This window comes from Adiantum capillus-veneris, chromosome 30 (assembly GCF_014529385.1).
Source record: "Adiantum capillus-veneris isolate H3 chromosome 30, ASM1452938v2, whole genome shotgun sequence".
Classification (NCBI taxonomy): domain Eukaryota; kingdom Viridiplantae; phylum Streptophyta; class Polypodiopsida; order Polypodiales; family Pteridaceae; genus Adiantum; species Adiantum capillus-veneris.
The window spans coordinates 36,795,458-36,811,746 of record NC_140960.1 but is presented as its reverse complement, the minus strand read 5'-3'; positions in this window follow the sequence as shown (position 1 = coordinate 36,811,746).

The following is a 16,289-nucleotide window of genomic DNA, read 5'->3' as shown; positions in this document are numbered from 1 at the left end:
CCTGCCCCCAATTGTACCTAGCCAGGTATGTGGCGCCTCCCTCACAGAAGCTCATGATGTTGAGGTAAGTCACAATGTGGGGAATATTGTGAGAATTTGTCCAAAACTTCTTGTGTATTTACGCTCAAAAGTTACACGGTACCCACTCATAGAGGTTGCAATCAGATTATTCATTAAAAGGACACAAAAAATTTCCATGATAAAAATCTTGGCAATGGAAGCATGAGTTGCACTACCCATGTAGCAAATTTCCTTTGAAAAGGAATTCCATGATAAAAACTTGACAATAAAAGCATGAGTGGCACTATCCATATAGCATACCATTTATGCTTGCTTGGAAAAATTGGCATCCCACACCTCCAAAAGTGCATCAAACCATAATTACCTTGATACAATCCCTCTCCCATCCAATTATCTCATACAATCTTGGTATCAAACAAATAATACCTTCATACAATCCCTCTCCCAGCCAATTATCTCATATAATCTTGGTATTTGTACCAAGATAAAATCCCTTGATAATACCTCGACATCCCTCTTGCATCCAATTGGCTCGTATTAATCTTGGTATCCATACCATCAGAAATGCATAAAAATGGATTGCAAGGGAAAATCGCAACCATGATTATAGTCGATTTATGCAAAACTCATAATTCACGACAATATTTAAAAGGTCGCTAGGGTAAAGGGGCCATTTAAGAACCGGGTACCTCTACAGAGACCCATCGCCCCCCAATGTTAAGACATGCTTGCTCTAGATGAGAGAAAACAACAAGCCTTTAATTCTCTGTTCAACGTAGTTGAAAGTGAATCAAGTCCGTCAGATCCTAATTTGACCTTGATGGCTGCGATGACACTAAATATCCCCCTTGAGTGGTTTCGCTTTGGTGGTCAAATTTTTTACATACGAATAACTTTGTTACTATCTTGCGTGGCCTGTTGTTCTTTATTCGCAATGGTGCTTCTACTGCAGATAGCGGTTGCAATGCTCTTTCGATTGCACCCCTTCAATTGACCTAGATTGAAGTATATTGCATGCAGTCCGTCACTCACCTTAGGTGGCACTAACGTGGCCCCTTTACCCTAAGAGTGTTAGCATGCTAGCTAACCTTACTCGTTACTGTGAAGTATAGCATCTTGAATATGCAAAAGAAAACAAATGTATTGCCTCGTGGTGAAATTGTATACCATGATGTATATAAAACTCAAGGAACCCACGTGTCCAAATGTAAGAAATGCACCTAAGCATTCCAAGATAACATATACATCCCAAGAGGCTAAGTGAATCATACCTCGCTTCTTAAAGTAATAATATACAAACAAGATCCTAGCATGGGGATCTATTAACATAAACCCTAGGCTTTTGTAGGGTAAGATTAACATAAAATACCATGTAATGTATCCCTATGTGTGTGGCAAACCCTCCTTAAGAGACCTTAGGGCTGACAAATATCTTCTATGCCAGTGAATCCCATTGTAAGGTTCGTATGAAATATTCATGTTGGTATCTTTGCATGTGAAACTAATCATACAATAAGAAAGCTAAAGGACTTTGCTTCAACAACAAGATCTTTGTTAAACATTTGTAGCATTTTTAGTTGCTATGGTATCAAATTAAAGCTAAGGAAATCACCACCACATGAGACTAGTGATAAAACAAAAGAGTATTCATTACAAGAGGCTTAAAGAACAACACACATGTTGCATTCAAAGGACATCTGATGGTAGGATCAGCTCCTAGACAAACTTGATGTCTATAAAATTTTGGTGAGAAATTTTAAGCATGGAATCTAAAATCCACTTATACTCCTTTTCATGGAGTGATCTAGTATCCGAACGTATTGGAGAAGAATGCCTCCATTTAGATTGTAAGCTAGAGCAACTATGGGTGCAAGTAATTGTGCTCTTGCGGTCCCAAATTTTTGTATAATATCACTCTAAAACAAGTTAGAAACTACCAACATGGAAGCTACTACCGGGTAGTTTTCTTGGTACTATGCCCCTAAAAGACATCAAAAAACATTTCCTCTAAAAGGTTATTTCAAAACATCACCTAAAATCTATAATCCCTAAAAGTCTTGTAGCAAAGCAAAACTCAAAACCCACTCCCCACATATAGCCTTCAGGTTCAATGGAGAAACCCTTCGTTGAAGGCTACATTGGGCTTGATGGGACAGAACACCCTATCGATTCCCCTAGTTTGATTTTTGAAAGTTAGCTAGGAACCTAACTTACATCTCTAGAGTTATTCAAGGCTAGGAATCTAGTTATTACTCACAAGGATGCACCTTGTTTAATTAAAGAAAACGACCCAAATGCCCCTGAAATTTTTCGAAATCCCCAAGATACACTCAAATTTTAAAAAATCCCAAAATACCCCTTATATGAGGAAAATTCCAACAAAAATTCCAAAAGACACTTAAAATTTATCAAATTGCCAACATACCCCTCATCAATCTCACAAACATCTTGCAAGACATGGTGTTTTTTTATGACTCATCCAAGGGAAACTGGTCGTCCATCACTAGAAGATGATAGAATAGATGTTTGATGGTATTGTGGGCTCTCGATATTAAATAGTGCATTACTTTTAGACACAAATGCCACTATCGATGAGCTTATTGGTGAAAATTATGTAAGATTGTAGCAATCCATCCAAAATTGGTATAAGGATATTTTGGGAATTCTTAAAATTTAAAGGGTATTTTGGGAATCATCATAAACTAGTCTTGCTTGGTGGCCCTTGCTGTACATAATCTGATAGATTTTGGAGCGCAGTTGGTTACTTGGTTGTGATTGTTGTCGCCTCGGGTTTTGTTGTTGAACATGCATAAGCAAATGAGTAGAACCAATTGATAGGAACTAATAATAGCTCAGCTTGGGACTTGATGAGCATTGGGAAGAAGAAAATTGTGTCCCATAGCCTCCCTATACAACAAAGGGCTACCAAAGAGGGTAATTGAATAGAGCAAAAGGGTTCCAACTTAACCTACTCCTTAACCTACTTTGGTAGTTGTTTGCAGATTTCCATTCAACCTAATAATATCGACCATTTAGTCTCTAGACCGTGGACCCACCTTTGAGACACCCATCTTATTTTCAATCGAGCGTAGTCAATGTTCCTTTATTTTCTTGTAGAACATGAGAGAGAGAGAGAGAGAGAGAGAGAGAGAGAGAGAGAGAGAGAGAGAGAGAGAGAGAGAGAGTTACATGTTCTAACATGTGGCTAAACTAAAGTTAAGGAAGCTTTGACAAACTCAAAGAATACAGAAAGCATCAACAAACTATAAAAATTGAAATGCAGTACCTGATAATCGTGTACGTTTTTTTTCCAATTGTGCAACCCGAAGGACAATGTTTGAGTCAAGCTACATAAAAGCAAAGTGAATAGTTAAACATTTTTTCTTGCACTTAGGCACAAAGTGAAAATGCTAATTATACAGAGCACGTCATGCAAAAGTGCCATACAAAAGTGTGGTGGAGAGTTGGCACTGTGGTGTCTCCAGAAATTATAAGAAACAAAAGTTGTGCCCTGCCCCGTACCGGTTACGTGTTGTGCGAAGCAAACACATAGGCATGGGGAATTGGATGCAGATAATGGACCTTGTAGTGTTGTCAAGCTGGAGTCCTGGTTGTGTAGTTGAATCCTCCACTGTTGTAATTGTATGTCCTTTTTGTCACATACAAAACAACAAAAATCACTTCCTTCATCACGTGAGTGTCCTCAATAGCAATGTATAGTGGCGCTTTGGGATTATGCTATGCAGAGCATCCTCTATCTTTCTTTCAAAAAAGTTTTTAGGCCGACCAAGTAAATATAGAGAGCCTCAACTTGCCCCTCCACGTGACTCACTCTTGTGGCAACGATGAATGTGAAAACTTTTTATATTTCCCTGCTATAAGCCAACCATCGGTGCTGCAAAATGTTGTCCCGTTAGCTCCTTTCCAGGAAAACTTGTATACCTTTGTACATGTTGAGGGTGGCAATGCTTCTCAACAAATCAAGACAATGGTAAGAGACCATCAACGATCGCCTTCTCTTCCTCGAGCAGGGATGCATGCTTTTGCATGAACTGGTGGATGGAGACAACCATCGATGAAATTCCATATGCAGCCTCTCCAAGCTAGAGACAAATACAAAGAAATATCTCTTCCAGGCATATTAGTATTGGTAGCAGCTGATGGAAATGGTTGAGGGATGATGTGTTTAAATTCTGGTTGTGATCACGGGAATGGCTTCTACAAGCCTAAGTCTTTTCAAGCGGGGTGCCTCCACACTGGACATCTTTTCAAGCGGGGTGCCTCCACGCTGGACATATGCAAAGGTGTCTCCAATTTCTTCATGACAATCATTCCAATCTCAAATGAAAATGCAGGTTCTCTGGATACATGGCTACCAGAAGACAACAACATGCATTTGCCTTCGATCAAGTTCGTGTATGAAATCTTTAGATTGCTGAAAATGTATTCTACTTCTGACTATGAACATTTGATTGTTGTCATCCTAATGGTTCAATCCTGAACTGCATTGTGGCCCCCCTCCTAGTCCTCATTGCATGTGCGGCTAGGATTGACATACAGATTGGGCCTAAAACCCATACAGGTTGAGGTCTTATCGTAGCAAACACTATAGTCTTGCTTTTAGGGGGAAGAAGCTAAGACCAACATGACTACTATAGGTGTTGAATTTCTCAAAAGACCCAATGTCTCTTCCAAATTGACTCTTGTCCTTAGTGGTGATCAAGTCTCTGAATTCAACACTCACTGCTCTACAGATCTTGTAACTAACTTCAAGTCGACTTGCTTGAAAGTCAAGCTGAAAGGATTGTGAAAGTGTGAAGGAGGCTCTATCAACGCTCGATGTTCGGTTCATCCTTGGTCGCTACCTCTTCTCAATATCCGATGTAGATATGCAGTCAGGAAAAGACTGGCAATTGGAGACGTGTGTATCCATATGGTAATGGACATTGTGGTTCTTGCATTGAAATTTAGGCATCCAATTCTTGTCTTCATAGTCGTTCTATTGAGCTAATTCCTGGTCAATACCGAGATGCCCTCGTTGTCCTCAGCATGACCTCCATTAGAATCAAGAGACACAGACAAGAAGTGGATGTAGGGTAGTGAGCTAGCCAAAGGCAAAACGTGTGTGCACTTGGGACTCGTGAGGTGTATTGATCCTCCCACAATCATAGAACTCTATTGGCCGATCACCATGCACTGCTTGCCATTCCACGCATCTCCTCCTTTAAACTGACTGGAATGGGATTGTGGATGGGGATTGTGTGCCTTGAATACCTTGATTAGCTCTGGTATAAATGAAATGAACTTTGGCACATGCAGAGGTGATCCTGTCATCCTAGTGACGAACACCATTGATGTGGGATATAAAGTTATAGCTAGGTGCTGGTACTGTTGATTCTCGCCATCTCCTCTTACTTTTCTCACCACTTGCATCTCCCATCTCTACTCCACCTCATCAAAACGCATTAGGCCAACAAGGCCTTTTTTACTTACTGAGAAGATGAAGACATGAGCACTCTAGATTCCAGCTACACAATCATCTACAATGGCTTGATAGAAGGAGGTTGTTGAAGGGCAAGGACACTAGGATACAGAAGAGAGAAGTAGTGCAGGGAGAAAACATCAAGGTGAATCTGGCCGCACCCCATATAAATCTTGAATTGAATTCTACACTATTTATATTTCCATGGTATGCTTTTGGACAACCCCATATTTCTCCTTAAGCAAGCTTTGAACCAATTGCTCAGCCTCAAGGAGTTCTGCTTGGTATATAACCTGTTAGTGTTGCATGTGGATCTTGCAGTCCCAACTCTGATCAATCTTGTATTCACTAAACTATAATTCCAATTTGATGAGCTTCTTATTCATGATTTTCATTCAAGGCATTCACCTGCAATGATTTGTATACTTTCAATGCTAATATATCACCAAACCTCTAATTTATGAGATCAGGCCTTCAGGTATATTCCCATATCAATCTACTTGAAATATATGGTGAGTCGAATCACACGACCCTTATCATGGAAATTTTTTTGGGCAGGGCATTGTCCCAATGTTGTCAATAGCATTTTTTATTCATGGGCATGCCAACCCTTCTAGCCTTGGAAGCGGGCCGCCTATCCAACATTTCTTTCTCCTTCTCGGCTGCGGCTACATTTATGTGGGTTGTTATGTCCGACCATTTTCCTTATTTGGCATCACAGATTGAGCTCTTGACATGCAGTTTTGACTAATTACACTATGAAAATGTCTAATTGTTTACCGCGGCCTTTTACCACGTTTTGTAGAGAGAAGGTCCAAGGTCAGTTGGAGCGAGAAGATAGAGGAGGGTGGGTTTTTTTTTTGCATTTCAAATATTACCGCGACTATTATCGCAAAATTTACCTCTAATATTGTCGCTACTATTATCGCGTTTATTCCCAAAGTGCAATTTAGCACCTAAACATTCAAATTTTGGCTTATATTTACGAGTCATCTTCCAAACGATCCCTACAAGAAGCATCATCCAATTCTAAGCCCATAGCTCCTAAATCAATAAAGAGAGAAACAAAATTGTCATTTTATACATTGGCTTCATCATCTTTGAATTCGTCATCCTCCATCTCATCATCTTCATCATCATGCCAATCATCCTCGCTAAGACTTGCGGCCGCAAGACTTGATTCATCAATCTCCATCTCCTCTGTCTCCCCCTCATCCAAAGTAGGAGGTGGAAGAGGGTTGAAGATGGTCTCCACTTCATTAGTGGAAAAAATGGTTCTCCCCCAAGGTGTTACGAGAATTACGAAGCAAAGTTTTGGTTGGTGGATTGCTGGGATATAAATGACCTATAGAAGAGAAGCTCAAAGTGTGTAACATTGATATAATTAATGTTACAAGCAAATAAGAATAAAAAAGGTAGTCACTCACCCACTCACAATTGCGTGGCAAAACTAAATTGTCATACCTCCCTATGTGATGCACACTAGAGTCCACCATGTAGAGGCCATTCTCTTGTCGTATAGACACATTTGCAAACCACTTGCACTCGAAGATGAAGGTATGAAAGGTTCTAAAATTAACCTTTAGTATCCTTTCAATAGTTCCAGAGTACCTTGCTTCATCACCATCTATGTCAAAGTTTCCCATGATACCACAATCCATGGTGGTTCTAGGCTCCTCAATGTGGGGAGTATGAAAGTGACCCTTTGACCACATAGAGTTAAAGGAAAGGCACTACAAAATAGGAAAATATCTTTTATCAATTACAAAGATAAAATCAAGAACAAATTATACAATATGGTTTAGGTATATAAGTACTCTACCTTTGGTACGCAGCCTCATGCATACTCCCATTCTTTGTCGGCGATGTCTTCTCTACGTGCTTTTGCTTTGGTTATTCTCTCATGAATCCACTCCGCACTAATGAGATCTGGGAAACATGCAAGATGTCTACGCACTGGGGGTGCCCTCCTTCCTCCATATACTTGTTTCCATGCTTCTCTCTCTTGCAAACGCCTTGCGTTTGCCAATGTCCACAAGTCCACCCACTTGGTCATAACCTTTGCATTGAGAATACAAAAGTTATTGACCACTCTGGATAGATTCATATCCATGTTAAATAATTTTCCCTTTCCACTTGGCAAGTGTAAAGTCATCCTTGCATCCTCCTCCTCTGACCACATGCGAGGCATTGAAGGATCAACTTGTGCCAAATACTCTGAGATGTAAATGAATGACTCTTACACTATCCACGCTTCGGCCATACATGCCTTTGGTTGAGACCGTAGCCGTACCAAATCTTTGAGAGTCTTTAAAAACCTTTCTAAAAAGAATATCCATCGTGCATGCACTAATCCACATATAGTGATCTCCTCCATCGCGTGAACCAAGAGGTGGATTTGGCTAAGAAGGACCGATCGAGGAAATGCATCCTTAATGACACACACAGTTTCTGCCGCAAGGGTTTGAGCAGCAGGGATAGTATATATTTCAATTCCCTTGGATCTCACAAATCTGCAAGAAAACACACAAGAATACACTAAGTGACAGTTGAGGTTATTGTGTGCTTTCAAAAAGTGTAGTTGAGTGGAGTCTTGTGGTGTACCTTACCAGCTCTCCAAGGTTTAAAATAGCATTCCTAACTTTCTTGTCCCGACATATACACATACTCACTGGGAGAATGAACTACAATGTAAATTAGAGGAAGGGAAAGTGAGAAAGTCATACACAGAAATCATATGTGTCGTAAAAAATAAACAATAGAGAGAATAGAGAAAGAGACATTACCTAATGCATCTTGTGCCAATCATGGGACTTCAACCCATACAATTGAACACTTCCATCTTTCTTCACTTTTGTGAAATCTCCCTTTAGCGACCTCATGTATCTAGTCGTTGTGTGAATAGACGCAATGGTACCCTTCACTTTGTCTAATTCTTCTTTGGCTAGCATCTATGGTGCTTTAGGAAGCACAATCTTCCCATTAGGGGCATAGCGTGGAGTAGCAAAGGTGGGGAGACGTTTCAAGACCCTCAAATCCTCCCATGCCCCCAATGAGTCCTTCTTGCCAATAATGTGGTCCCACTGGGTGTGGGCTACATTTTTGAATCTGTGCATGGGATCCAAGAGGTGTTGTATTTTTAACTCCTTCCAATATGGAAGCCTTAAAAATATGGAATACCTTTGATATACCTTTTGGTGGAGTACTTGGAAAAAGATTGTTGTTGTAGTGCTCTTCACAAATGGTTGCCCAATTTTCCATTGTGATCTTTAGAGGTGTCTTCCTATTTGTGGGAGCCTTGTGCTTGCTATGACCTTGGGGTAAGAAATGATGGTTTTTTGGATAGATTACCTTGCCCAAGGCATCCAACCTCTTTGTCACCAATGATGGCCCACAAGTAGGACATGCATTGTGGCCCAATGTGGAAAACCTTGCATACATATTATATCGTTAGAGAGAAGCTTCAAAATAAAGGGAGAGAGAATAGAGAGAGGAGAAAAAGGGAGATACCATAAATCTCTCCAAGTCGATGATAGTCATGCATAGTTTACGTAAGGATTCTCCTCACAATGGCTTCTCTCTCCCCCATTTCAAGTGAGACATCTACAACAGGGATGCCTCTCCATAACTTCTCCAACTCCTTGATGAGGGCTCGAGGTAGACGTCAATATTTGACACTTTGTACTTCCCTGGCACAAGAAAGAAAAGAAGTATATTGCCCTTCTTGGTTGTCTCCATGGTGGAATATTGTAGTTGACGATCACCATAGTCCAAGTGCTCCATGAAGTAGACTTAGTGCTGAAGTGCTCCAACCGAATTCGCATGCAAGTTAAGGACTTCCAACGATGCCCGGAGCATCGAGTACTTTGCACTACCGTAAAGAGGTGTTCGGGAACTCATCAACAATCTGTCTTCAATTGCCGCTACCCATCAAGTGCATGGCTGGCAATCCTCCTCGCACACGTCGCGTTCATGAGCCAGTAACTCATCACACATTTCGAACATGTGCCCATACTCTACCTTAAAGTGCGACTGAGATGCCAGAGGAGGAGCTATGGAAGTAGAGCTAGTGGGAGGATCACCATGCGATGTGCTCCAATAGCTCTTGTCTCTGTCGTTCGGCCTTGCACACCGGTACACCACCACCGAACACAGACCAATGGGGCACCTCCTCAAGCTAGGGGTGAGTGGCACTCTCATCTCTCTGAGCGCTTTTTGGAAGATGCCAAAGCCCTTCGTTCTCCGCGTGCTCCAATGCAATGCACCTCAAGCAAGGGATTGCCCTTTTGCACTTGGCGCAAGGACAAGGGAGTTTGTCCTTGAGCCACCGATCACGTTCAGGGCCATTCGGAGGGCCATGATCATCCCAGTTGACGTCCTACACACGCGCGGAATAGAGAGGAGATTTTATTCAAAAATTTTATATTTAGCCATATGTGTCCTAAAAAAAAATAATTAATTAGAGAAAATAGTGTCAATTATATATTTCAATAAGTAAAGAAATGACTAAAAATTTAAAGAAAATAAAGTGCAATGGGTGCTATAATTTTTTTTAAAAATAAAGTGCAATCAATAATTTCATTAAATGGTTTAATTTTTTAATTGCAAATGTTACAAAAAGATTAAAATTGCACTTAAAAAACTTTTAAGTCTTACAAATAAAAGTACTTATAAAAAAATCAAAAGGCTAAAAATGACATTATATTGGATGCTCAACCTCATTGGCAACCAACTCTTCAATGCACGGTAAATACCTAATATCCTCCCCCTCCTTTCCCTATTATTTTCTACCGTCACACACACACACACACACACACACACACACACACACACACACACACACACAATAATGAAAATAGATTGCACATGCCTCGTCCATTTGTAGGGATTTACGACTAGTATGCAAAGTAGAGCCTTCTTTTCTCCATGCGATCATTGTGAACACGCGATTATAATGCTTGTTGTTGGTGTGCGATTAGTTCGCAGGTGACGGTGTGCGATTGGTTGTTTGCTTGGTGTATGATTAGGAGAGAGAGAGAGAGAGGGAGAGAGAGGGAGAGAGAGATTATGAATGATTTAATGGTTATTGTTAAATAAATCTTAATGTAGAGAGAGAGAGAGAAATGTTAATGTTAGAGTAGTGTCAAAATAGTGTAAGTTAGAGAAAGAGAGAAAGAGAAAGAGAGAGAAAGAGAGAGAGAGAGGGATAGAGAGAAAGAGATAGAGAGCCTTAGAGAGGAAGGGAAAGAGAGAATAGATAGATTTTATTATCGTCCTCGGAGGTCAAATATGACTTGTGGGACCAAAGTTACATGTGATGTAGTATGTGTATGGCTGATGAGTGACTCTCGATGCTCCAAAATTGTGGTGATGAGAGTCGCAATGGAGAGCCCACACTGTGGCTGGAAGAGGAAAGTGTGTAGGTCTAAGTTATGGCTGAAAATGTGAGAGAAGCAAGTTCGGATGTGACCAAAAGCTGAGCACTCTAGTAGTGTGTGGTACTCAGACTCTCGAACTTGCAGTGAGCATAATGTGCGCATTCGATTCGACTCTTCTCCATTTCCCCAATGCCCTATCTCACATTGAAGGAAATGGGAGCTAAGCCGAATGACTGCGATAGTGCGTATCGCCAACAAGGGGATAGGCTCAAGCATGTAAGTGTGAGTACGGTTTCCTCTTTCAGCAAAGAACATGGTTTTGTAGTTGGGGGCAATATGGGTGGTGTAATGTATGAAGCGTGACCCAGGGGATTTCTCTCAAGACGTAATATATTGGTGTTGTAAAAAAGCTTCATTCACTTGGGAGTCAATTGAAGCATCATGCAGCAAGTGTAATGCATCCCATCTCCCAAACCACTTCTTTATGTCTTGCATCCATCCCGTGCTATGGCATCGACAAAAACCCACTTGTCCCTTTGCACGCTTGTCATTCTCTTCAGCCCAATCACTCAATTTCATCTCCATTATGCACCCAAACAACTTTGCCATAAGAGACCCAATCATTATAGTTAGGTAGTTGTTTACATTCTTTACATCTCCTCCTTTATGCAAAGGCTTAACCCAATTAGTACTCCAATCATAAGGCATACCATGTTGAAGTGCAAGGTTGAACATATCACACATCCACTCATGGGTAAAATCTCCAGTTCATTTGATCATCTCCGGCTTGATACCTTGAAGATCTCCTGCTTTGCGAGTGGCCAACTTTTCAAGCCCACTGCATACATCCTCAATAGTAAAAAAAAGAGGGCATACATGGGAGTGAACCATAAAATGGTATTTTTTCAGCATTTTCTTGCTCATATAATTGCCTACAATGTGTGTACATATCCACAAGACTCAAGTTACCAAAATTCTCAACCTGCTTGCCCCTCAAGTTTGTCCAAAATCTTCCACATGCATGTGCCTTTTCTTGGACTTGAAAAAGTTGTTGCTTTACTTCCTATCTTCTTCTCTTTTTTGAATCAATGCCTTGTATGTATGCAAATGACTTTGATAGTTGTCTTTGTCCATGGTTGCATCAAGCTTTATCAAGGACTTTCGAGCATCTTGACATTGTTTATGAAACCACCTTTTGCGTGATCTATCTTTATTGATACCATGGAGATGCTTTATGGCAAAGCATTCTTCGGCACAAGAACAAATAACTTTCTTGAAAGCTTCCCATTCAGTTTCCAATGGTGCATCATATTGAAGCTTTGTCATCCATAATTTTTGCTCAACCATTTCAATGTACATTGGAGCACGTTTGAAATTCATACATAGTGATAATTTCTCTTTCCTTTGGCTGAGATTATCATTAGAAAAATTTTGGACTCAAATTTGGTCCTTTTAGCGCTAGAGAGAGAATGCAACGCGATCAATGGATGGTGGGCTACCGTAACGGTAGCTCGGATTTTCCTTGTTTTTGTCTCAAATTTTTGCATTTTCAAAAACCAGTTTTTAGTTGCATAAAAAACCTTAACAATAATATGCGTTGTGATTTTCTCGAATCTTCCTTGTCAAGACCGAATATAGGACAAATGTACCATAACTCACACTCAATGCAGTTGTGCGCACTTTTTGATAGGAGAGACTTCATAGTATTCCCGCTCATCCTCATTCATTTACGCTTAACTAACTATCTGCTTGCATTTGACCGTATTGTGTTTGCATTCAGAAACACTCCTCCTCTCATATATGTGATGTGCATCTTGCCATACATAGATGAATCACTAATGGAGAACAGAAGACCTCGACTACCATCCGCAAGTATTAAGTCTGTCAAAATTTTCAATAGCTTCGATTTGGACAATGGTCGATGGCTTTCAACCACCATTACAGTTGGAAGTTGGGTTCTCTTGTAGATGAAGAAGAGAAAGCGCACGGGCAATGAGTTTGTGAACAATTATAAAAGTAGGGGAAAAAACTTTCGCTTGTCAATACAAACGTACAAAACAGTCAAAGAGGTTCTCATTGGACACACATAGATGCACTCAGAGTTGCATCTACAAACAACGCCGACAAGATTTCCAACAAACCGACCAAATTGTAAGTTTACTTAATTTTAAGTTTTCTTACATCCACAATGGTCACTCGTGTATTGTGTGTTTAACTTGCCAGTTGTTGCAGATATTTATCCTTCCGACAAAGAAGACTGATAGCCGGTGGATTGCATTATTGGCATTTTTGATGCATTCCATGCAACTGAGGGAGAGCTACTTTATAACATCAACATGCAAAGAGTGTTGGCTGAAAGGGTTTTTTTTTTCTTTGATCACTTTTATAATGCTCCGAGTTCTACGCTTGGCTTTGGTACTCTAGAATATCTCCCGGTTCCTTCAAAGGACAGTCCAAAGTTGCCAGTCCCTTCATCTGAAACCTTTGAGTGTTTCAAACTAAAGATCCATCAGGAAAAGTTACAAAAGTTCTTAAGACCAAATATTGATAGTCGGTTGGTATGTGTTTCAATCTTCATGCCCATGCATGTGTTCATCGATTTTTTCCATGATGAAGAGATTAGGAAGACAATAACTATGCTACTTTGCAAGACAGAGAATGCCTCAATTTTTTAGATGAATCTTGGGATGTCCATTATTTTGATGGCGTCTTATACAAGGTAAATAAGAAGTCTATTGTGTGTAAGTGCATGATAGCTTCTCAAAATTTCATAGCTTCCTTCCACTACATAAGGTGGCATCAAGTGAATAGTCATCTGGTAGCTTTGGACCAAGGTTTGATTGATGACCTTAACAATCCTTTGAGAATGCTTGAGGTATGGTGTGGACCTGATCTGCTAACTGTTCTTAACATTTGAGGCAATGTGACACTACGACAAGTGCGTGAGGATTTGGAGAATGAAGTTGACCTCAACTTGCCTCCAAAATTTCTTTTCCAATGAAACATGCGAGTAGTATGTTTTGTATGTAAACATTAATGCTGCGTTAATTATTTCCCTGCTGGTTATCATCACAAAATATAGGTATGATCTAATTGTTCGTTTAACTGTCGTGCAGGTGCCTTAGAGAAAGGAGAAGAAGACATTGTGCGCAGAGATAAAGGATGACCGACTGTTTCTAGTGCAATGCAACCCTTGATTGAAGAAAGCAACTCACACAATATATCACATTGCTCTGTATTGCGAATATTATAGAAAGTTGTTGACACCAAGCTTGCAATCTACATTCATGCAAAAATGCATTATTAAGGAGTTTCTTGCAAATAAAGTCTGAGAACAATTATCTTTTTTCAAGATCAACTCAAGTTGTCTTTACATTGCGTTTAATAATGTACACTATAATAATGTCCAATTAAACCTTAGTAGCTCTCATTTACAATTGAGGGGAGCTCCCCCTGGCTTGATTATCATGATTAGGATGCAAAGGCTCATGAGACGGTCTGGGGGATTGTGCAGTGGCCTCGTCTTCCTCAGTAAAATTGGGTATTACAAAAAGACTAGAGGTCGAGTGACCAGAAACACGAGGGGAGGCAGGTTCGAACGCTTGGTCTGTCGTTGGTTGAGGTGCTGCTTTGTACCTCCGAGGTGAAGGCCGAGGTTGTGGTTGTGGTGGTGGCACGACAAATGCATCGGCGACTCCTTCAGGACGAGTCTCCACAAGATTGATCATATTCTGGATGATCATCATCCTGAATGCTTCCACATGCAAGTTTGAATAATCTGCCAGGTTCCTTGCCTGCAGATGAATTCCATAGCTTTTATATATAATTGAAAGAAATTATGTGTGCAAGGATTACAAAAGCAAAACGTTGCACTTTCACTTCTATGCTCCTCAGCATACATGCATTCTAGAAGAAGCTCTGCATTTGCAACAACTCTCCATCCACAAGAATGCACAGTCGTCTTGCTTTAGAACCTTGCAACTCAAAATCAACATATCTTACCATGAAACAACAAGCTTCTAACAGACCTATAATACATAGCATATGGTGACCACACGTTGCATCGAAAGTGCAGAATCAAGAAACAAGTAACTACGTACCTTCGGACATTCCCATGAAAACCATGCGCAGAGGGTAGCAACACTTGCGCTCAATGTTTAAGCCTACAAGGATCCAATGTGAAGTGATTGCACAAAAAAAAAGGAATTAGTTTGCTATTCGTAGTATACAAAATATTGAAGACTAACGGTATAAAAAATACTTACTTTTCGTTGTAAGCTAAAAGTAAAACTTTTGCTGTGTCCATGTTCACTCGTTGAAACCAATCAACGACTTCAATCAGGGAAATGTCCTTCGAGGTAAGCACCTCTAACAGATGTGCATCCAAAATGGCTACCTTGGATTGTAGATTCCATGCAAGGTTCGAAACCAGCATGCTGCGAATTGAGAAAATAAATTGATGAGGATCTCTAATAAGCCAAAATCAAATAAATACCTCTGCAAAAATAATTTAATATACCAGAGACCGAAGTTGATAATTTGGTTCGTAAGCTCCCTCCCACTATTTCGAAAAACACCTATCTCATGAGGGCCAAAACGGAAGTACAAAATTTGGCCCCATACAAGAAGTGCTACATCGAAAGCTGGGCCGAGGAAACGTAGGGTGTCATTGTTAGCTTGGTCAATTGCTAATAACATCTCCCTTTCATTTAGGAGGCTCTTCCACAAATGCCTCTTGGGTCCGATCCACATTCAAACGTGTGCCGTATGTGTGCTGTGTGTGGTGCTCACATCCATCACCTTCACTTTGGTTATTGGAGGGATTGCCAAAATGTTGTCCATTCTCCTGTCTAGATGGACCGGTGCAAGTGTCTTGTTGTACCTAAATCGTAACAGCCTTAGAGAATTGATATCCTGGGATATCAATGTAAAATGTGTCATTGTAGGTCCCACGCAACTCCATTCCACTCCCGCTTTGCCAGAGCACCGTCGATGCACTTCTTCTAGCGGCGCACGTTGATGCTCGTCTCAAGGCAGTGAGCACCGAGAGAGACGAAGCGGCGGGAGATCTTGTGGCTTCACTTGTTTTGGTAGTTGGTGGGGGTGGGGGGGGGGGGGAGTCCCCTATTTCTGAGTGTGCCATCCCTGATGTAGAGGACAAGGATACTCACGCACCCATGCTAGATACGCATGGACGTTGCTACAGGGTAAAATATGGCAGGGAGGTGGACTTCGATACGTCACAGGGCAGGGCATTTTGATGACATCTTCAAATTATTATACATTTGACGTATAAGAATAGTTTTGTAAAGTTTAGAGACCAGCTTTCCGATCATGCATGATACATTGAGGATACGTTGCATGCTAGATTTCCAAATGCCCCTGATCAACATTTTTCACAACAGTGG